This window comes from Triturus cristatus, chromosome 1_2, assembly GCF_964204655.1.
Source record: "Triturus cristatus chromosome 1_2, aTriCri1.1, whole genome shotgun sequence".
Lineage (NCBI taxonomy): Eukaryota > Metazoa > Chordata > Amphibia > Caudata > Salamandridae > Triturus > Triturus cristatus.
In genome coordinates, this window is record NC_140580.1 from 94,646,504 (window position 1) to 94,664,895 (window position 18,392).

Sequence of the window (18,392 nt, forward strand, 5' to 3'; positions counted from 1 at the left end):
CTCTGGTTAATGATTGCTGTATTTCTGATCCTGTAACCAACTTCAATAAATCTACATGAAACCACTTCCTGGATCCTGGCTTCATTACTACAATTTATTGGCGACGATTTGAACTAAAGAACCTGCGTGTGCTACCTCTGTAACCTTCAATTTCAAGTCTACTTCAAGTCTGGAGTACCTACTATCAAGCTAAAGCAACTCAAGCAACTACAGCTGCGATTATTCAACTAACTGGCACATCATAGCCCCACCAGTGACCTCTACAACGGTCGCCCTCTACGCTTCGGTGCCAGTTCCTTTTTCTACTGCAGCTCAAGTCTCTGTTTGCTGTCAACAGAGGGTAAGCCTCAGCTGTGCCCTCAGAAGAGGGTAAGCTCAACGCTTTTGTCAAGTGCTGTGCCCTCTGCTGTATCCTCAAGTGAGGGTAAGCTCAACGCCTTTGTTAAGTGCTGTGCCCTCTGCTGTGCCCTCAGGAGAGGGTAAGCCCAACGCCTTGGTCAAGTTCTGTGCCCTCTGCTGTGCCCTCAAGTGAGAATAAGCCCGACGCTTTGGTTTAGTGCTGTGCCCTCAAGACTGGGTAAGCCTGTGCTGTGCCCTCAGAAGAGGGTAAGCTTGACACTTTCCTATGTCCTGTGTTGTGCTGTGCCCTCAAGAGAGAGTAAGCCTATGCTGTGCCCTCAGGTGAGGGTAAGCCTGACTCTCTGCTGTGCCCTCAGGGGAGGGTAAGCCTGACTCTCTGCTGTGCCCTCAGGAGAGGATAATGCTGACTTTCTACTACGTGCAAAAACGGTTTTTATGCAACAAGTTTAAGGTGTTGTCTTTGCAGCGTCTCGGACGTGCCAGCTCTTTCAACAGACAGCTGACAGGCGACAGGCAGTCGTCGTTCTTTCAAGCCCCTTTTTCAACAGACATGTGACAAGTGTAGTTAAGGAGGAAGCATTCTTTAATCTACAGGGGAAGTTCCTGTATATTTTCTCTATGCGCAGATTTTTGTACGCATGGCCCGTGTTGTGGGTGTTTTGTTTTTAAAGTGACATCTATTCAAGTCTCAGTTTCACGTGTGGCTTCGGGGTAAGTTCATTTTTATTCCTAAGTGGGCCCCAGATGCACCCTCAACATGTGGCGGTTTAACTGTCATAGTGAATTCAATGTTTGTGCGCACGAGCCATGCAACGCACGCGCCTACCTGTGCACTCATGTCGTCCCGCGCTGTTTTGTCACAGTCTCCACGTCACCTCCAACTCGGATCCTTTATGCTTCAGGGTGTCGTTTTGGTGCACGCTGAGGTCGGGAGCCACCCGGTACAACGTGAAAAAACGTGCCGCCATCTTGGAATTTGAGATTGTCTACAAGATTTCCTCCTGCACGGAGTGTCATTTTGCCAACCACGTTTTGCCAACCTCGTTTGCAAACCACGTTTTAAATAAAGTTATTTCAATCACAATGTCATTGGAGCCGTCGTGGGAGTATCATTTTTACGCTGTCTTTGTTTTGTTTCTGCTCATGGATTTTCACTAATCTGCAACACGAAGGTTACGAGCACAGGTGACTTTCATTTGACAACAAGGATCTGTTTGAATTGGAGGTGAAATTCATTCCTTTGGAGCGGTGTACGTTTGTTTAAAAAAATGGTGAAAACTTGTTTTGGTATATTTTTTCACTGCCTTGGCTTACGGTCATCATTCAATGTGTGGTCAATAACATTAGTCTAAATGTATTTCTGTTAAAATGTTTAGTTTTATATACGGATTGCAATGTTTTAACCCTATTTCTTACTATGCACAATGTTCGCTGTCCTCTCCGTGAGGTGTTTCTATTGGTTTATTTTGTGCATACACATTGTCCCCCAGTAGAGGTGCAATTTCCTAAGTTTTTTATAGGGTTCATGATTATATTTGGACTACTGTCCCACTCGCACATGCTGATCTAAGGACCTCTCCGCGAGGTGTGTTAGGGTTATGTCCCTAGTTCATGTGCATATTAGTTGACCTCTAGTAGAGGTGCGTCGCGTGGACGTGTGTCCCGTGTTTTCTATGCACAATCTATTGACCTCTCCGGAGGTGTGTTATGGGGTTTTTCCCCATTATCCTGTGCATATCAATGTTTACCTCCAGTCGAGGTGCGTCCGCAGGTAGACATCACATTATGTCCGTAGGTGGACATCACATTATGTTGGTTTTGCCTTCACTTAGTGCACATTTGACCTTTCTTAAGGTGTTTAGTGTTGGCAATTGTTTTGTTTTCAATAGTGCACATTTACCTCCACACGAGGTTGCCCATGCAGAAGCAAATGTTGTTACCCTTGGTGGGTGTGTGGTTTAAGTCGCCACAGTGCACGGGTTGCGTTACTCTAGGCGTTTCAATTGTCTTAAGTTTGGTTTTGCATGCTATAGCCCAGTTGTATTCTTCTTATTGTGATTTCTTTTTCATGCTGTCATCAGGGAAGAGTGAGTATTCATTTTCCGCTTTTTCTCTGTTGCCTTGTTTCTTCCTGAGGTGAGCTGTTTTCTTGTATTTCTACCTGGCCAGTGGTTATGCAGAGGACAGTCATTAATGGATGTTTTCTTCTTTTATTCTTTGGAATGGATGTTTTCTTCTTTTATTCTTTGGAAGGGAAGATGGGTGTTTTACGTCTTTTCATTTTATCTTATCCCTATCTCTCTCTGGTGTTTTTGTTAGGTTGCTATCCTTGGAAGGGAAGATGGGTTTGGTTTGTGTTATTCTCTCTCTCCTCTATTTTCTCGTGCTTTCCGGTCTTCTCGTTTCTGTGTCTAGCTTCTGTTCTCTTTATCTCTTGTCATCCTAGTTTTTGGCGTTCCTTTTTGTTTTTGTTGGAACAAAGGAGGATATGTAGTATCCTGGTCTGGTATGTTTAAGATATGCCAGTGGAATGCTGACAGTGTGATGCTGGATGGAATGTTGGGTGTGGGAATGGACAGTTGGAGAAGGGCTGAGCACCTGGAAGGCTGCTCCTGGTGGGGCTAAACTCTGGTTAATGATTGCTGTATTTCTGATCCTGTAACCAACTTCAATAAATCTACATGAAACCACTTCCTGGATCCTGGCTTCATTACTACAGTTATGTTATTAAGTCAAGTCAAGAATACTTTATTCGGTTTTAAAGACAAAAACCATGAAAGTTACAGCATTAAATTACAATTTAAATACACACACAAGAAAATATAAAGGGAGAAAGGTAAACTTAAAATACATCTAGACTCAGTGTTTTCCTAAGTTTAAAAACATTTTTTAAATAAGTTAAAACTGCGGTAACAGTAAGAACAGTGTCCATTCTCTGGAACTCTAAGAAAGCCAAGCGACATTTGTTAATTTTCCATTCTTTGAGGAGTGGAATAATGTATGTCTTACATGGTAAGGTATAAAAGGTGCAGAAAAACAGAATATGAATATCTGACTGGGATGAAAAGTCATCACACGGACATAATGGTAAGCTCGGTGACCAAGAATTCATAACTGGAAAAGACAATAATCTAAAAACAATAGACAATCTAAAACGAGTCAAGATAAAACGTTCATAATTAGACATCGGCAAAGTTAAGTATGGCTGCAGACTACTGCTCGTTAAGAGGGAAAAATGCAGAGACACAGATTTTTTCTTCAATTCCTCTTGGCTTCTATTTTCAATAAGGTAATCCAGGGATAGCTTGGACAAAAGGTTCCTGGATAAACCTTCCATAGAGGATGGATCTGCAAAATGGTGTTGGCGACCAATTTTGGCAAAAAATAATTTAATGTAATTTAGCCAATCTATGCGGTCCACATTTTCCAGTTTTATAACATCCCGAAGGATGGCTCGATTCAGGGAGCACTCATCAGTTGTCCAGACCCTGTGCCACAAAAGAATAGGTTGAATTCTGATCAAATCAGATATATAGTTTAGGCCAAGTTCAGAATGACAAATGTAGGTCGCGACACTTTGGGGGACTCTCAAAACGTGTCTCAAGAACCTGTTCTCAGCTTTCTAAAGTAGATCAATGTTAGTGTGGCCCCAGAGGCCCGAGCCATACATAGCAACCGAGGTACATGTAGCTTTATAAATAGTTAAAATTTCCTTAATTGGTTTCTTTCCCAGTTTTTTAATAAAATTCATTAGGGCCATTATAGTTTTTTGAAACAAGAGAGTTCTAGCCTTTACCGCGTGAGACCACACCCCAGTTTCATGGAACAGTACGCCAAGGTATGGGAAGATAGAGGTAGATTCCGATGGAACGTTATTTAAAAACATTCTTTTTGCATGATTACCAGGTTTAGTGCCACAGTTCATTGAAAAAGTTTTAGTGCAATTAACTTTTAAGTCTAGACTAGACATAAAGCACTCAAAAGATTTTATCAAATTTTGTAGAGCCACGGGAGTGCGGGCCATTAAAACCGTGTCATCCGCATACAGGAGCGCAGGGACAAACCTCCCCCCAACCTTAGGAATGTCCCCGCGATCACTCAGAAGATGACGCTCAAGGCCATTAATATACAACAAGAATAAAAAGGGTGCCAGGACGCAGCCCTGGCGAACGCCCCGGCCAACCTGAAATGACCTTGTGCATTGACCCTCACGGCTGTAGCGGACCGAAGCTGAGGCCCCTGAATAAAGATCCTTCAAGAAACAAACAATGGAATCTTCCACGCCTATCTCTCTTAAAATGGTCCATAATTTAACATGGGAGACGCAATCAAACGCCGATGAAAGGTCGACGAATGTGAGATACAGGCGCTCCCCCTTAATCCTCAGGTATTTTGATTGTATAATCATTAAGTTTAGGCACTGTTCCAGAGTTCTAATACCCTTTTGAAAACCGTATTGTAAATCGCTCATTATTTTATTTTCTTCTGCCCAGGTTTGCAGTCTGACCAAAATGATTCTCCCAAGGATCTTAACGGACTAATCTAATAGGGAAATTGGTCTGTAGCAGGCGCAGGATTGCCTGTCGCCCTTCTTATAGATAGGTACAATCACGGAGGTGAACCAGGACGGATTTAGGCCCCTAGCCAGTGCTGCATTAAATAATTGCACAAGCATGGGGCCCCAAAGCTCAACATTGTCTTTAAACAGGTCAGCAGGGATTCCATCAGGCCCTGCAGCCTTGCCACCCTTCGTTGCATTCAAAGCCAAGTTGACTTCCTCCAAGTTTACAACCAGTTTAACTGCCTTGTCCACTATATGGGCCCCGGTAGAAATATCAGTAATATGGAGATTATCATGCGGTGTATAAAGACAAGAAAAATGCTTGACCCAATCCTCCTCAGTGATGGCATTTTCTATACGCGCCTTGGTGTTATCATAGAGAAGAGGGGTATTAACAGCCTTCCAGAAGGCAGACGCATCCTTCTGTTGTGACGCTTCACATAGCGCTTCCAGGGCCTCCTTATTTATAACCATCTTCCTGTTTGTTAGGGCTTCATTATATGCTTTCCTGCAGATTCTTATTTCAGTAGTATTACGTGGTACTTGGTGAATAGCTCTTTTCAGGGAGGTTAAGGAGCTGGTGCAAGCGTTATCAAACCAGCTCCTTTTACCCTTTGCCCTATCATTTGCCACAACCCATAGATCTTCCTTAATGGTGGAAGCTATTAAGTTAAAATGTTCAATTATCGAATCAGGACTAGAATTGTCGTCCAAGCATGTGGCAAAACTGGTAGAGCAGATACCCAGTAATTTATCTAAAAACCTTTCCGGGACCACCTTATTCCATTTTAAGCTGTACCCGTTTTGTCTACCAAGGACCACGTCCGGAACTACATGAAGCGTAGGCGCGTCCGTTTGTTGGTCCAAAAAAAGATTTTCAATCTCCATAATCTGAGGCAGGTGGTCACTCACTGGCTGGTCTATAATATTGGACTTAATAATTTTATGGCGACAACTATTAGAGGCAATAATAAAATCAATAATAGACAGTGCTCCTCTACCAACAAAAGTTGGCACAAAGATGGAGGGCGTTTGAGCAATTTCATTTACAAAGCCTAAGTCATACATAAACAATATGTCATTTAGTAAATCCCCAATCAGAGAATGTTCGAAATGAGTTGAATTTGTTTCCTGTTCGATAGTTAAACCGCATAAACCCTGTTTACCTTTAGTGCAGAGTTTACAATTAAAATCCCCCCCAAACAAACATAACTTCTCTATCGGTTTTGTCTATTTCATAATGTATATCATCCCTCAGCGTGGATAGAACGCTGGGGATTTCTTTCCTTGGTATGTTATTATAGAAATTAATTACAGCGACATTTAGTCCCTTGCTATTCCTTAAAATTATTAAATGATAAAAACTAGATTTAGGAAAAAACCGGATAACCTCGTATTTAAGCTGATTGGAAACTAAGGTTAATAGGCCACCCTTAGCTCTTCCATGGGTGCTCCCCACGGCCGGGGTGAAAAAACTTCTGTATCCATTAATGTTTACCGGATCCAAGGACCAGGTTTCCTGGAAGGCCAGAATATCATGGCCCTCAATAATGGAGCCCCATAATGGATTGTTGATTTTCTCCCTTAAGCCGGCCACATTCCAGAATAAGAATGTACAGGCTTTCCTGATTACTTTAGTACCTTGATTACTTTGGAAGGAAGATACCTTTGTTTCCTCAGGTCGAGTACAAGTAGAGGCATCAATAGGTCCCTCATCGTTTGGTTTGAGTAGGAAGAGAGCCTTGTGAGTGTTACTACAGCTAACCTTACTTATGTTGTCATGAATCAAGGTCTGGGTAATTTGTACAGGCGTAACGTCCTCAATGAGACGTAAGAAGGCCTGAACTTTGGGGATCAGCAGAACATTATCGAGTTTAGGCCCTAGCCTAATAAAAGGATTGTCGCATGCAATTTTCCTATGTCAGTCCACAAATTCCAAACCTGAAAAAACATCAAAATGGTTTTGAGTAGGCAGATTATAAATGGACGGGGCAATGTCATTCCTGTCCCATGTATAATTATTCGGGCCTCTATACAAGGAGTAAGGGTGTCTGAAGTAATCATTGTGATTAAATGGACCACGAAGTTGTACAAAGGGAATCCGGCTATGACCATGATGATTACGAGCAGACCTAGAGACTGTCTGCCATCTATCCACCTGGTTTGTAGGTGATTGAGTTGGCACATATGGATAAAAATAATTTAAGTAATGTGTAGAAATAGCATCACTACTACTGTGGACGTACCAGTCCCCAATGTGCCTAACTGCCCTATGATCTTTAAAATTCACAATAATTACGTCCCCTTTTTTGTCTTTGGGACGCACCCCCACCCATTCACAGCGCCTCACATGCAGTATTTCCCAATTAATATAAGCAGGCAAGGATCTGTTTTTAGACAACCAGTAAACAACTTTGTTCCGAAGACCTTGATAATCTTCCCTAGTCCCAGTAGGGAGCTCGGGAACGCCGGCTAAGATGATTACATACGGGGCAACATCAGGAGGAAGGTCCACTATTACACGATATTGCCAGTTATGTTATCTAATTGGGGATAGGGGGCCTCTGGTTGGTGGCTGCTGACGAGTAGGTCACTTGTTTGTGGGAGCAAAGCTCCTGGACGTTAGCTCAGGCAAATGGGGAAAAAAGTAGCACCAAATGTGCACCCTCAGCGGCACTAGGGCGTCCAGATCCAGGGTGCTGTTTTGAGGTCGGATTCCCCGTTGTTTGCAAAGGGGGACCCTCGGTTTGCTAAGGCACTGCAGGCTCGGGGAGGAAGGTCTTCTGGGTGCGACCACCACTTTGAGAAGTAAGTTGGGATGTTGGGGGTAGGTTAGGTACCGTCGGTTGGGCCACCCAAGCCCGCGGGGTTTGGATGCAGGGGTGCCCTTTAGGGTCAGATCTTCTTAACAGCTCCTCATTGCAGTTGGGGGGACCTTCCAGATGTAGGCTGCAGGCATCAGCTGGAGGTTTGAGGCAGGGCAGGGGTCATCGTATCTTGGGTTAGGATCGCCGGGGAGACCTCTTTGTGGTGTTTGCCCACTCAAGCTCGGGCCGTGGACGGCGGGTGCAGAGTGGTGCGGACTCGCGGTGTGAGGCCTGAGCCAGAGGTTAGAGATGAACATATCCGGTGTTCACGGGAGACACAGTCTTTGTGGTTGAAGGCAGGCAGGTCCTCTGTGGTTTTCAAGGTTGCTGGCTGCAGGACACACCGGGATTTCGCAGGAGCAGGTTCGAGGTGGAGACAGGCCGGTAGGGCTGGGGCCAAGTCAGTGGGCATCTTCCCCTTGTTAGCATCGGCATGGCTGTTCAGTTCTTTTTTTTCTTTTCTTGTCATTTCTTCTTGTCTGAGGAAGCAAGGTTCTGGGTTGCCCCTAAATACTGGATGTAGGGGTGTTACAGGTAGCTAAAAAAGTGGGGACCAATGGGTCCCTTCCCTGGGGTTGGTACACCCCCTATGATGCCACCCTCCAGTGCGAGGGGGGCATAAGCCTTTCCCTGGTAGGCTGAGCCCCACATCTGTAAGATGGCGAGGACTGAGAGTTGTGCTTCACCTCACCTCCCCACCTGAGGAGTAGAGTTGGCAGAGGTGGGCACACCTCTCTTCCTCACTTGTTTTTCCCACCGGTTCTCCCACCCAAAATGAGGGTCAGAACCAGTGGGGACCAGTTTCTGAAAGCAGTAAGTGGCCTGGGGAAGCTCACATAGGTGGCAGGCCTTTGAAGCTTCCCCTTCGTGAACCCTGCCCATCCTGGGGGAGGAGGCTTGGCACCTAGTCCCAGGATGTCCATTGTTTCAGGCCCCAGAGAGCAGCCGGCTCTCGACCCAGGGGTCCAGAAAGATGTCTGGTGGTGGCAGCTGAAAGCAGCCACTCAGTCTGCACACTAGTGGTAGGTCGTTTTTCATGGGGCATCTTTAAAATGCCCTCTGTGTTTTTTTCTTTAAATCCCACTTTGGCATCAGTGTGGGTTTAATGTGCTGAGAAGGTTGATACCAAACTTCTCAGTTCTTAGTGTAGCCATTATGGTGATGTGGAGTTCGTAATGGCAAACCCCCAGCACCATATACTCTTAATGGCAGCATTGTACTTACAATGCCTAAGAAATGACTTAGACACTGTAGGGGTACAGGGCTCATGCACCTGTACCCTCACCACTGGTATAGTGCACCCAACTAGAGGGGTGACTGATCTATGCCAGGGCAGTGGGTTGTTGTCATGGCACACAGGGATGTGTGCCATGTCGACTCTTCACTTTGTTCTGCACCAAAACACGCAGCCTGCAAAGGCAGTGTGTGAGTGTGAAGGTACAAGACCTCTAAGGATGGCACAATAAGTGTTGCAGCCTTTAGAGGCATTCTCTGGTCACAGTGCCCTGGGTACCTGTGGTACCATTTACCAGGGGCTGACCTGGGGCCAGAGATGCCAATTGGGTTTAGGCTTCAATGCAGTTTGTAGGTAAAGAACATAGGCCCTGGGTACCTGGTTAGCAGGAGCCTAGGGCACACTCAGTCAAAGCACTTCAGCAATTCAGCAAAAAGTGGAGGCAACCATGCAGAAAGCGGGCACTTTCTCACACACCTCCAATAATTCCTGGGCTCAGTAATCTTCTCCTTACAGTAAAGATAACTACTGTACTTTAGCCTTTTACCGTGTCTTGATTCCACATAAAACGCTTGGCGGGAAGATGCCATTTTGTTGAGGCCTGCAAAAAGAAAAGAAACATAGAAAAGGTGTATTAATGACATTTTAGAGTTTTGATATTGATATGTTTTCATTATTTTTTTTTTGCAGAAGAAAGGAAGAAATAATGTACAAGTTATTACTTTCTGCCAGAGGGGAAAAACTGAGAAAGTTCATTTCTTTTGGAAGGATAAGTTTTTGCATTATGAAAACTACAGTTGCCTGAGGGAAAAAATATTGTTAGTTCAATCTTGTGTTTACCTTGGGGGGTTCTTATTTTGAATGATGTGAAGGTTTAGATGGTTGTTGAATTTCGGTCACGTGGTGTAATTTTTCTTGGACAGTCTTTTCTGAAGGAATAATGAAAAAGTATTTTAAGAGACATTTCTTATAAGATGTATGTGCTTTAAATTTCATTGTTACATGAAAATATAATTACTGTTCAGCTTGTTGTGTTTGAGAAGGTGCTCAGTTTTTAACAATGGATGGTGGTGAGCATGGCCGGACTGGGAACAGAAACCGGCCCTGGCAAACTGCTCAGCCAGCCCCCCCTGGGGTGAGGGGGAGTGCAGCCGAGCAGTTTGTGAGGGCCGGTTTTGGCCGATTTTGTTACCGGGGCCGATATTGCTGACCCCCGGTAACAAAAACAGCCCCCCAGGGGCCCAAAACCGGTCCCCACCCTAGAGGCCTACCGGGGAAATGCCCGGTGCCCGCTATGGCCATCCGGCCCTGGTGGTGAGAAGGATTACTGATCTGTTGAGAATGAAAAAAAGTATGTTTTTTTACTTTGTAAAGGAGTGTAAATTCACATTTGCATGTTACTTGCCCTAGGATTTTCAACTATTTCAAAAGATCCCCACCCAAGGAACTACCTTTGTATTTCACATTTAAATCCACTTTCCATCACCTACCCTGCAGGATGCCCCCAGCTGAGTTAGATCAGAAAATTACCTCCGTCCAGCACCTACCCTGAGCGACGCCCCAAAGGAGTGAGAATAGAAAATAAGTCCCCCTATCACTATCCAGCACTAGCACTGAGGGACGCCCCCAACACAGTTAGAATAGTATTTAGCCCCCTCCCAATCACTGTCCAGCACTTGCCCTGAGGGACGCCTCTGAGTGGAGTAAGATTAGCAAATTAACCCCCAGTCACTGACTAGCACCTGCCTAATATGGTTGTTGTTTTTGTTTTGTTTTTACTTTTTCTTGTATTTATTTGCTGGTAAAAAAATAACAGTTTTAAACTTCCAATGTCAGAAGAGCTTTTTTGTAAAAAGTATAGTTTTGCAGGAAAACAGATGTGAAGATGGTATTTTGATCTGTTGAAAACAATGACATACTTTGATATTGTGAAGGTTTAATTACAAATGTTGTGGCGACTTCTCACCCACCAAAATACTAGCACCTGCTCTGAGAGATGCCCCCAGCCAAATGAGCATTCACACGTGAGTTATATTCAACGGGATCATAAATATATTCTGGCTCCAGCATCCCCGTGCTACAAACAGAATCTCTTTTTAAGACAAAGTCCTGGAAATCGGCCTCTTATGTAAACCTCAAATTTGGAAGTACGAGGCTCCATTCATCGCCAATCGCACATTCATTGGAGCCTGTTGGAATAACGATCACTGTTCAGACATAGACAACACACCGTCTAAACCCCTGATTTGCCCTTCCATGAAGTATTCAATCCCCAATAAGAGTATTTCTCTGGTGACCAGTCATGAATTTCTCGTCTGGAAGTTGTGTGGCTTTCCTGATGAAGGCGCATTATACGCCGAAACGTGCATAGAGAAGATCAACTGTATTGCCACTCCCAAGAATACCTATCTATATATTTTTTGTTGTATTTTTGTCTCTCTATCGACTATATGTTGTTACGTTTTATCAAACATGTGTGTTAGTCAACTTCACTGTACGTCTCTGAATATGGATATGGAAAATACCAATTCATAAATGTAACCAATAGATGGATAAATTGTGTTTCATGATGTTTTTAATGAAACTTGTATTAAAGAAATAAATTTTTTAAATGATTTTGCACATACTCTGAATCCTATATCATATATATGAATTCTATAGTCTGTTAATGTGTTCTGACTCTGTGTTGCCTAGGGATTTTTCTCTCAATTGTATATTGCCCTGCCCTTGGAATTCAATTTTTTTCCCAGGGGGTCCTTGTTACCACATTTTACTTTACACAACTCAGTTACATATCTTCATGCTCTACCATTAGAAAATACTTTTAAAAGTGTGTATTTTAAACCTTTTAAATTTTGAACACTTTTTAACATTTCTTTCCATTTGGCATTGAAAAGGTAAGCAGTGTTAATGTAAGGGTGATAATGGCTTTCGCTGTAACTGTACTTTTAATGATTCCCTATGTGGTGGCACGATAAAGGGTTTAGTTGTAAAAATTGGTAGTTTTGAGGTATTTTGAATGTTCCGCTAGTATTATAAAAGCCTTCGTTGTAAAGGTTTTCGTTGTTCCGTCATGCATTTGAAACACATTGATGGTATTTGCATTTTCTTTGTGGCCATTTTGTGACTAATCGCAATTAGGAAATCCTTTGTACATAGTGTTAGTGAATTGTTATTTGGTAAAACCAATTCGCCATTTCAAATTTCATAATGCAAAAAATGCAATTTCTACATAGTAGAAAATGCAAATTGCACACCGAAAATGCCTTAAATACATACAAACACTCCATTTAGCCTTTCCAAACGACCTGAAATAGTGATTCGCACTATTAGGAAATGCAAAATGGCTTTGTACATATGGCCCTTTATTATCACATGTCTACATCACAGAAACCCCCTTTTCCCCCTTAATACCCTAAATCATGTTCCAAAATACCAGCCTCTGTGTTTACCCCTCCTTCAGCTGTTCAAGCAGTGGCAGCTTTCTTGGAACCAGGGTGGTCTGGGCAGGGAGGTCCTAGGGATGAAAAAAATAAATTAACAAACTTACCTTCTTTTTCGCCGCCGTACATCTCTCCTCTTTCCTCACTCTGCAGCACTGGAAGCACCCAAACTCCAGGGCGCTCCCTGTCAATCAGGACACTGCATGAGCAGCATCGTGATTGGTTTGAGCGGCCTGTTTAGCCACTCAGGCAGTGCCTGGAAGGCTGGGCATGTTCCCCATCGGGGTGTGCAGCACAGCCCAGTGGAGAACATGTTAAGTGCGCATGACTGTTAGGCAGATCCCAGAGGGCAGGCCAAGCCATCATGCACACTTAGGGAGTGCAAACCACTCCTGCTCTCTCTGACGGCAGTGAGCCCAGCCTCCTCTCACCTAACATGGCTTTGAGTGGCACAGAAAAATAAAATGATAATAACTTCTTGTTATTACAATTTTATTTTTATTTTTGCACTGCACAATGAGCAGTGGGGTGACGCTCCTCCGGCTTAGCGGAGGAGCTGCCACTGTGTTCAAGCCGCACACAGTGTAAATCGTCCATCCTAGACAGCCCATATCGGCTTTGATCTGTAGCTGTAAAAACAGATTATCATGGGAGTGCGTGCTCTCACAAACTCCCACAGAAGGGAAGTGCTTCAACAGTTCTCAAATCTGTTATAAATGTGCATATCTGATCTTCAAACAGGGTTATTACTTTGGCGTTTGGGGCAGACCAATATTGAAGTGTGCCTGATTTGTGAATGAATTAAAGGACTTCGTAATTTCAGGGATATCTGTTTTACTAAGACCGTTATAAATAAATAATATAAATTAGTCTAGTTAGTAGTGGGCTTTATCTAGAAAGTTTCCAACTTTTAAAGACATACATTGATTTTGTCCTCCCTGCATATGTTGATGCTGAACATTATTTCTAACTTAATGCCCTAACTGTATACACATCACTAGTTCCAGGTATAGTGCATCATCTTTTTAGGTGAAACTCTCTGAAACACTATTATGGTTTGAGGATTGCTATCTAAAAACTATATAAATCAATATAAACTTTGTCTGCTGGATGTGGTGCATGTGTATCACACAGCAGGTCACCTTGCACGTCATTGTTTTGAAGTCATTTAAGCCCCCTCGCCCTGCCCCCATTCATTGGTCACAAACATAAAATAAATTAAAAGAAAAATTATAGAAAACGTAGGTATAGGATGATGTAAAACAGTGTTCATCAGCACTGCTGCGAGAGTGCTTAGACTCGTCCATACCTCTGAAAATGTAACCTACTCAAAGATACGTGCTACTCCACCAGAGCACCTCCATCCCACACACCTTGCATACAGAAACAGCTCAGCTGGTGTACCTCAAGTCTGCACAACACTTGATTTCACAGTGCTTAATCCCATTTGTGTCTCTGTCAGTTCTCCTAAGTCCTGTATAGTAGCACCCCTTGACTTTCCCATGTTGGACTTCACACAGGGTGCCTAATGAATCCCTATCCTGAAACTTTGCCTGCTACTGCAATGCTTGGACTCACCTATAACTCTGCCGATGTTCCTCAATCCTAGAATACCATCTGCCATTTCAGTGCTAACGCCAATACATTGGTAGATAGCCGGGGGGCTCATCACACAGACTGCCACTATACATACAACAGTCAATTAAATTACAATCTCTTGGATTTACCCGGCTGCCTGACGAATAAACATTTCACACTGATCCAGCACGGTGACACTTCAAACAACATCTATTTTCAATCAATCAATCAAAGACATTTATAGAGCGCACTACTTACCCGTAGGGTCTCAAGGCGCTTTGGGGGGTGGGGTGCCGTTACTGCTCGAACAGCCAGGTCTTGAGCTTCTTCCTGAAGGAGAGGTGGTCTTGGGTCAAGCGCAGGTCGGTCGGGAGGGAGTTCCAGGTCTTGGCGGCCAGGTAGGAGAAGGACCTTCCTCCTGTTGTCGCTCTTCGGATGCGGGGGACGGCGGCGAGGGCGTGGCTGGCTGATCGGAGGTGGCGTTTGGGAGCGTAGAAGTTGACTCGGTTGTTGAGGTAGCTCGGGCCTTGATCGTGAAGGGCTTTGTGTGCGTGGGTGAGGAGACGGAAAGTGATTCTTTTGTTGACGGGGAGCCAATGCAGGTCTCTCAGATGTCCGGAGATGTGGCTGTTACGTGGGATGTCGAGGATGAGTCTGGCTGGGGCGTTCTGGATCCGCTGGAGTCTCTGCTGGAGCTTGGCGGTGGTTCCGGCGTAGAGGGCGTTGCCGTAGTCCAGTCGGCTGGTGACGAGGGCCTGGGTGACCGTCTTCCTGGTCTCCGTGGGGATCCACCAGAAGATCTTCCGTAGCATGCGCAGGATGTTGAAGCACGACGAGGAGACGGCATTGACTTGTCTGGTCATGGAGAGGGAGGAGTCCAGGATGAAGCCCAGGTTGCGTGTGTGGTCCGTCGGTTTGGGTGCGGTGCCCAGGGCGGGGGGCCACCAGGAGTCGTCCCATGCGGAGGGCGAGGAGCCCAGGATGAGGACCTCCGTCTTGTCTGAGTTCAGTTTCAGGCGGCTGGTCGTCATCCACTCGGCTACATCTTTCATCCCATCGTGCAGGTTGACTCTGGCGGCGGCGGGGTCGTTGGTCAGGGAGAGGATCAGCTGGGTGTCGTCGGCGTAGGAGATTATGTTGAGGTTGTGTTGGCGTGCGATGGCCGCGAGGGGGCTCATGTAGACGTTGAAGAGGGTGGGGCTCAGCGAGGATCCTTGAGGGACGCCGCAGATGACTTCGGTGGCTCTGACTTGTACGGTGGTAGGCGGACTCTCTGTGTTCTTCCGTCGAGGAAGGAGACGATCCAATCCAGTGCCTTCTCCTGGATTCCGATGTTGCTGAGGCACTGCACTAGGGTGCGGTGGCAGACCGTGTCGAAAGCCGCGGAGAGGTCTAGGAGGATGAGGGCCGCTGTTTCTCTGTTGTCCATCAGGGCTCGGATGTCGTCGGTGGCGGCGATGAGGGCGGTCTCTGTGCTGTGGTTGGCTCGGAAGCCAGACTGTGAGGGGTCGAGGGACCCATTCGTCTCGAGGAAGGCGGCCAGCTGTTTGTTGACGGTCTTCTCGATGACTTTGGCTGGAAACGGGAGGAGCGAGATGGGGCAGTAGTTCTTGAGATCGGTGGGGTCCGCTGTAGGTTTCTTGAGTAGAGCGCTGAGTTCGGCGTGCTTCCAGCTCTCAGGGAAGGTGGCGGTGGCGGTGTCGAAGGAGGTGTTGATAATGTCCCGCAGGTGGGGTGCGATTACAGCGTCGGCCTTGTTGAAAACGTGGTGAGGGCAGGGGTCGGTCGCAGATCCGGAGTGGACGGAGTTCATCATGCGGACGGTGTCTTCGGTGCTGATCGGAGTCAAGGCGCGGAGGGTGGTGGTGGGCGGCGTTGCTGTGGTCGTGGCGTGCGTCGGTTGACAGCTGAAGCTGTTGTGTATGTCCGCGATCTTGTTGTGGAAGTAGGAGGCGAGGGAGTTGCAGAGGTCTTGCGATGGGGTGATGTCGTTGTTTCCGGCGTTGGGGTTGGAGAGCTCTTTCACGATGTTGAAGAGTTCCTTGCAGTTGTGTGCGTTGTTGTCCAGCCGGTCCTTGAATGCAGTTTTCTTGGCGGCGCGGATCAGTTGGTGGTGCTTCCGGGTGGCAATCTTGAGGGTGGTCATGTTGTCTGGTGTTGGTTCCCTTCTCCAGACTTTCTCGAGGGCTCGGCAGATCTTCTTGGAGCTCTTGAGTTCGTCGGTGAACCATGGGGCTTTCTTGCTGGCGGGTCTGCTGGGCGGGGTCCTCAGAGGGGCGAGTTCGTCCGCGCAGTTGCTGATCCACTTTGTGAGGTTGTCGGCGGCCTGGCTGGGGTTCGCTGAGCTGGTAGGCGGGTGCTGGCTCAGGGAAGCGGCGAGCTGGTCGGCTGTGATCTTGTTCCAGCTTCTACGAGCAACCTGTTGTTGGTGGTGGTGGATCGTCGTTCTTTTGAAGGTGAAGTGGACGCAGCTGTGGTCCGTCCAGTGGAGTCCTGTGGCGTGGCTGAAGGCGTTTCTGCTACTGTTCAAGCTGTACATAGTAAGCAAAAATGATTGTCAATGTTGCTGCCTTAATAACAGCTCATTTTTAGGTTGAGCCTGAGACAGTGCGCAAGTGCTGCCCTGTCGATGATCTGTTGTAGTACAGTACGGGAGAGAAGCCCTGCCCACTACCCTGCACATATTTTTCATTCGCTTGTATCTTTGTCCTTCCTAAATTCTGTCTTCTGATTCCTAAATAGGCATGTTAGTCCCTCCTGAGTACGACCATGTCTTCATTTGTAACCTCCCATGGCTACTGGCCCCTTTACTTGGTTGTTGCACGGTACGTGTAATATTTTGTTTATAAAGTTTTTCCTACATTAGGCACAACAACGTGCTTTGCTTACATTCAGTGGGCCATTCCCACTTCACTTTCGAAGCAGCCGGGACAATGGCGTTCGTCTGTTTGCAATGCGATAGGTCTCGCATTTATATACATGACCTATAGCATTGCAAATATTAGTTTGTTTTACTCTAATGTTGAACGTGGTGCCCGCTTTAGGGACACGGCGCTCAGTTTCTTTATTTTTTTTAACTATAAAGTTGAGCGCAGTGCCCGCTTTGGCGACACCGCGCTCGGTTTCTTTTTTGGGGGGGTGGCTTTACTGGTGAGCGTGGCGCCCACTTCAGAGACACCAGGCTCTGTTTTTTTTTACTTTATTGGCCGCCAACACAGTCCTCGCCCTGTTGGAGCATTTTTGATGTGGAGGGAAATAGGAGCTGTGTGGGCAGGGCGGGGTGTTCTTTCAGGCCTCAGGACCACCATGGAACAGCTTTTCAGATCTGAGGACGGAAACCCTGGGCAGCAGCAGCGCACCGCAGAAACCAGTGGAAGCAAACGGGAGCCACTGATACATAGGTGAGGTAACTGGTCTCTTCGTCCATAACTGTTCATTTTATCTCATCTCGTTTCTATGCTTTTTTGTGTGCAAATGTACCCTTTTGAGGAACATGTGCTAGTAGTTTGCTTGTTTTTTAATCTTCCAGCTGGCTGCTATTAGTGTCGAGACGAATCGTACCTCATATGTATTGCCTATCACTCCTTTCTGTTACTCCTTTTTGCTACTTGATCGCTCATTTGACTTGCACATTTTTTCATTCTTTTGGACCATTACATCTGTCTCAATCTAGGATATATTATTCCAAGATTGCTGCACTATTTTTGACCTTTTAGTTACGTTCACAGTTATGAAGCATCACAGGGTTCTTTGCAGGGTATACACACAGGAGGGGTCTGAGGAGTTATAATGGACCAACGAGGGCTACACTCCCCAGTTATAAACTCAATACACACAGAGCCCTCGGGTCTGACATAACGAAGTGGACATCAAATAGTGAGAACAGTTAGTCTAGTGGGGCGTTTCCCTTTTTAAGGACGGTTTCCTTCACACACCAAAGGTGTAATGATTCATCATGGGGAATCCTCCTCGCATCATAAAGCCTACTCATGATGTGGGCTATGACCCCCTTGTTGCGAGGGGGAGCTCAGGGATGTTTTCAAGTATGAGGGGTGTTCCTAAAACCCAATGTGAGCAGTTGGGGTGATGGGAGACGTGCAGTGCTAATAAGTCGGTGACTAAAACTAGCTACAAGGTTACCCTAATACAATTTTTTCTTGCTACCCTGTGCTAGGGTTAAAAACAAATAGGTGGAGTGCGGCTGCAGACATTAGATGCAGTCGTACTGAGTAGTGGTCAACATGTTTCAGCTTAAGACCTATAAAGTGTTGTGGCTTTCATCAGGATCTCTAATATAGCTACTGCTGTGTGCGAGTGATAGAAAAAACAGAAAATGCAATATTAGCAAT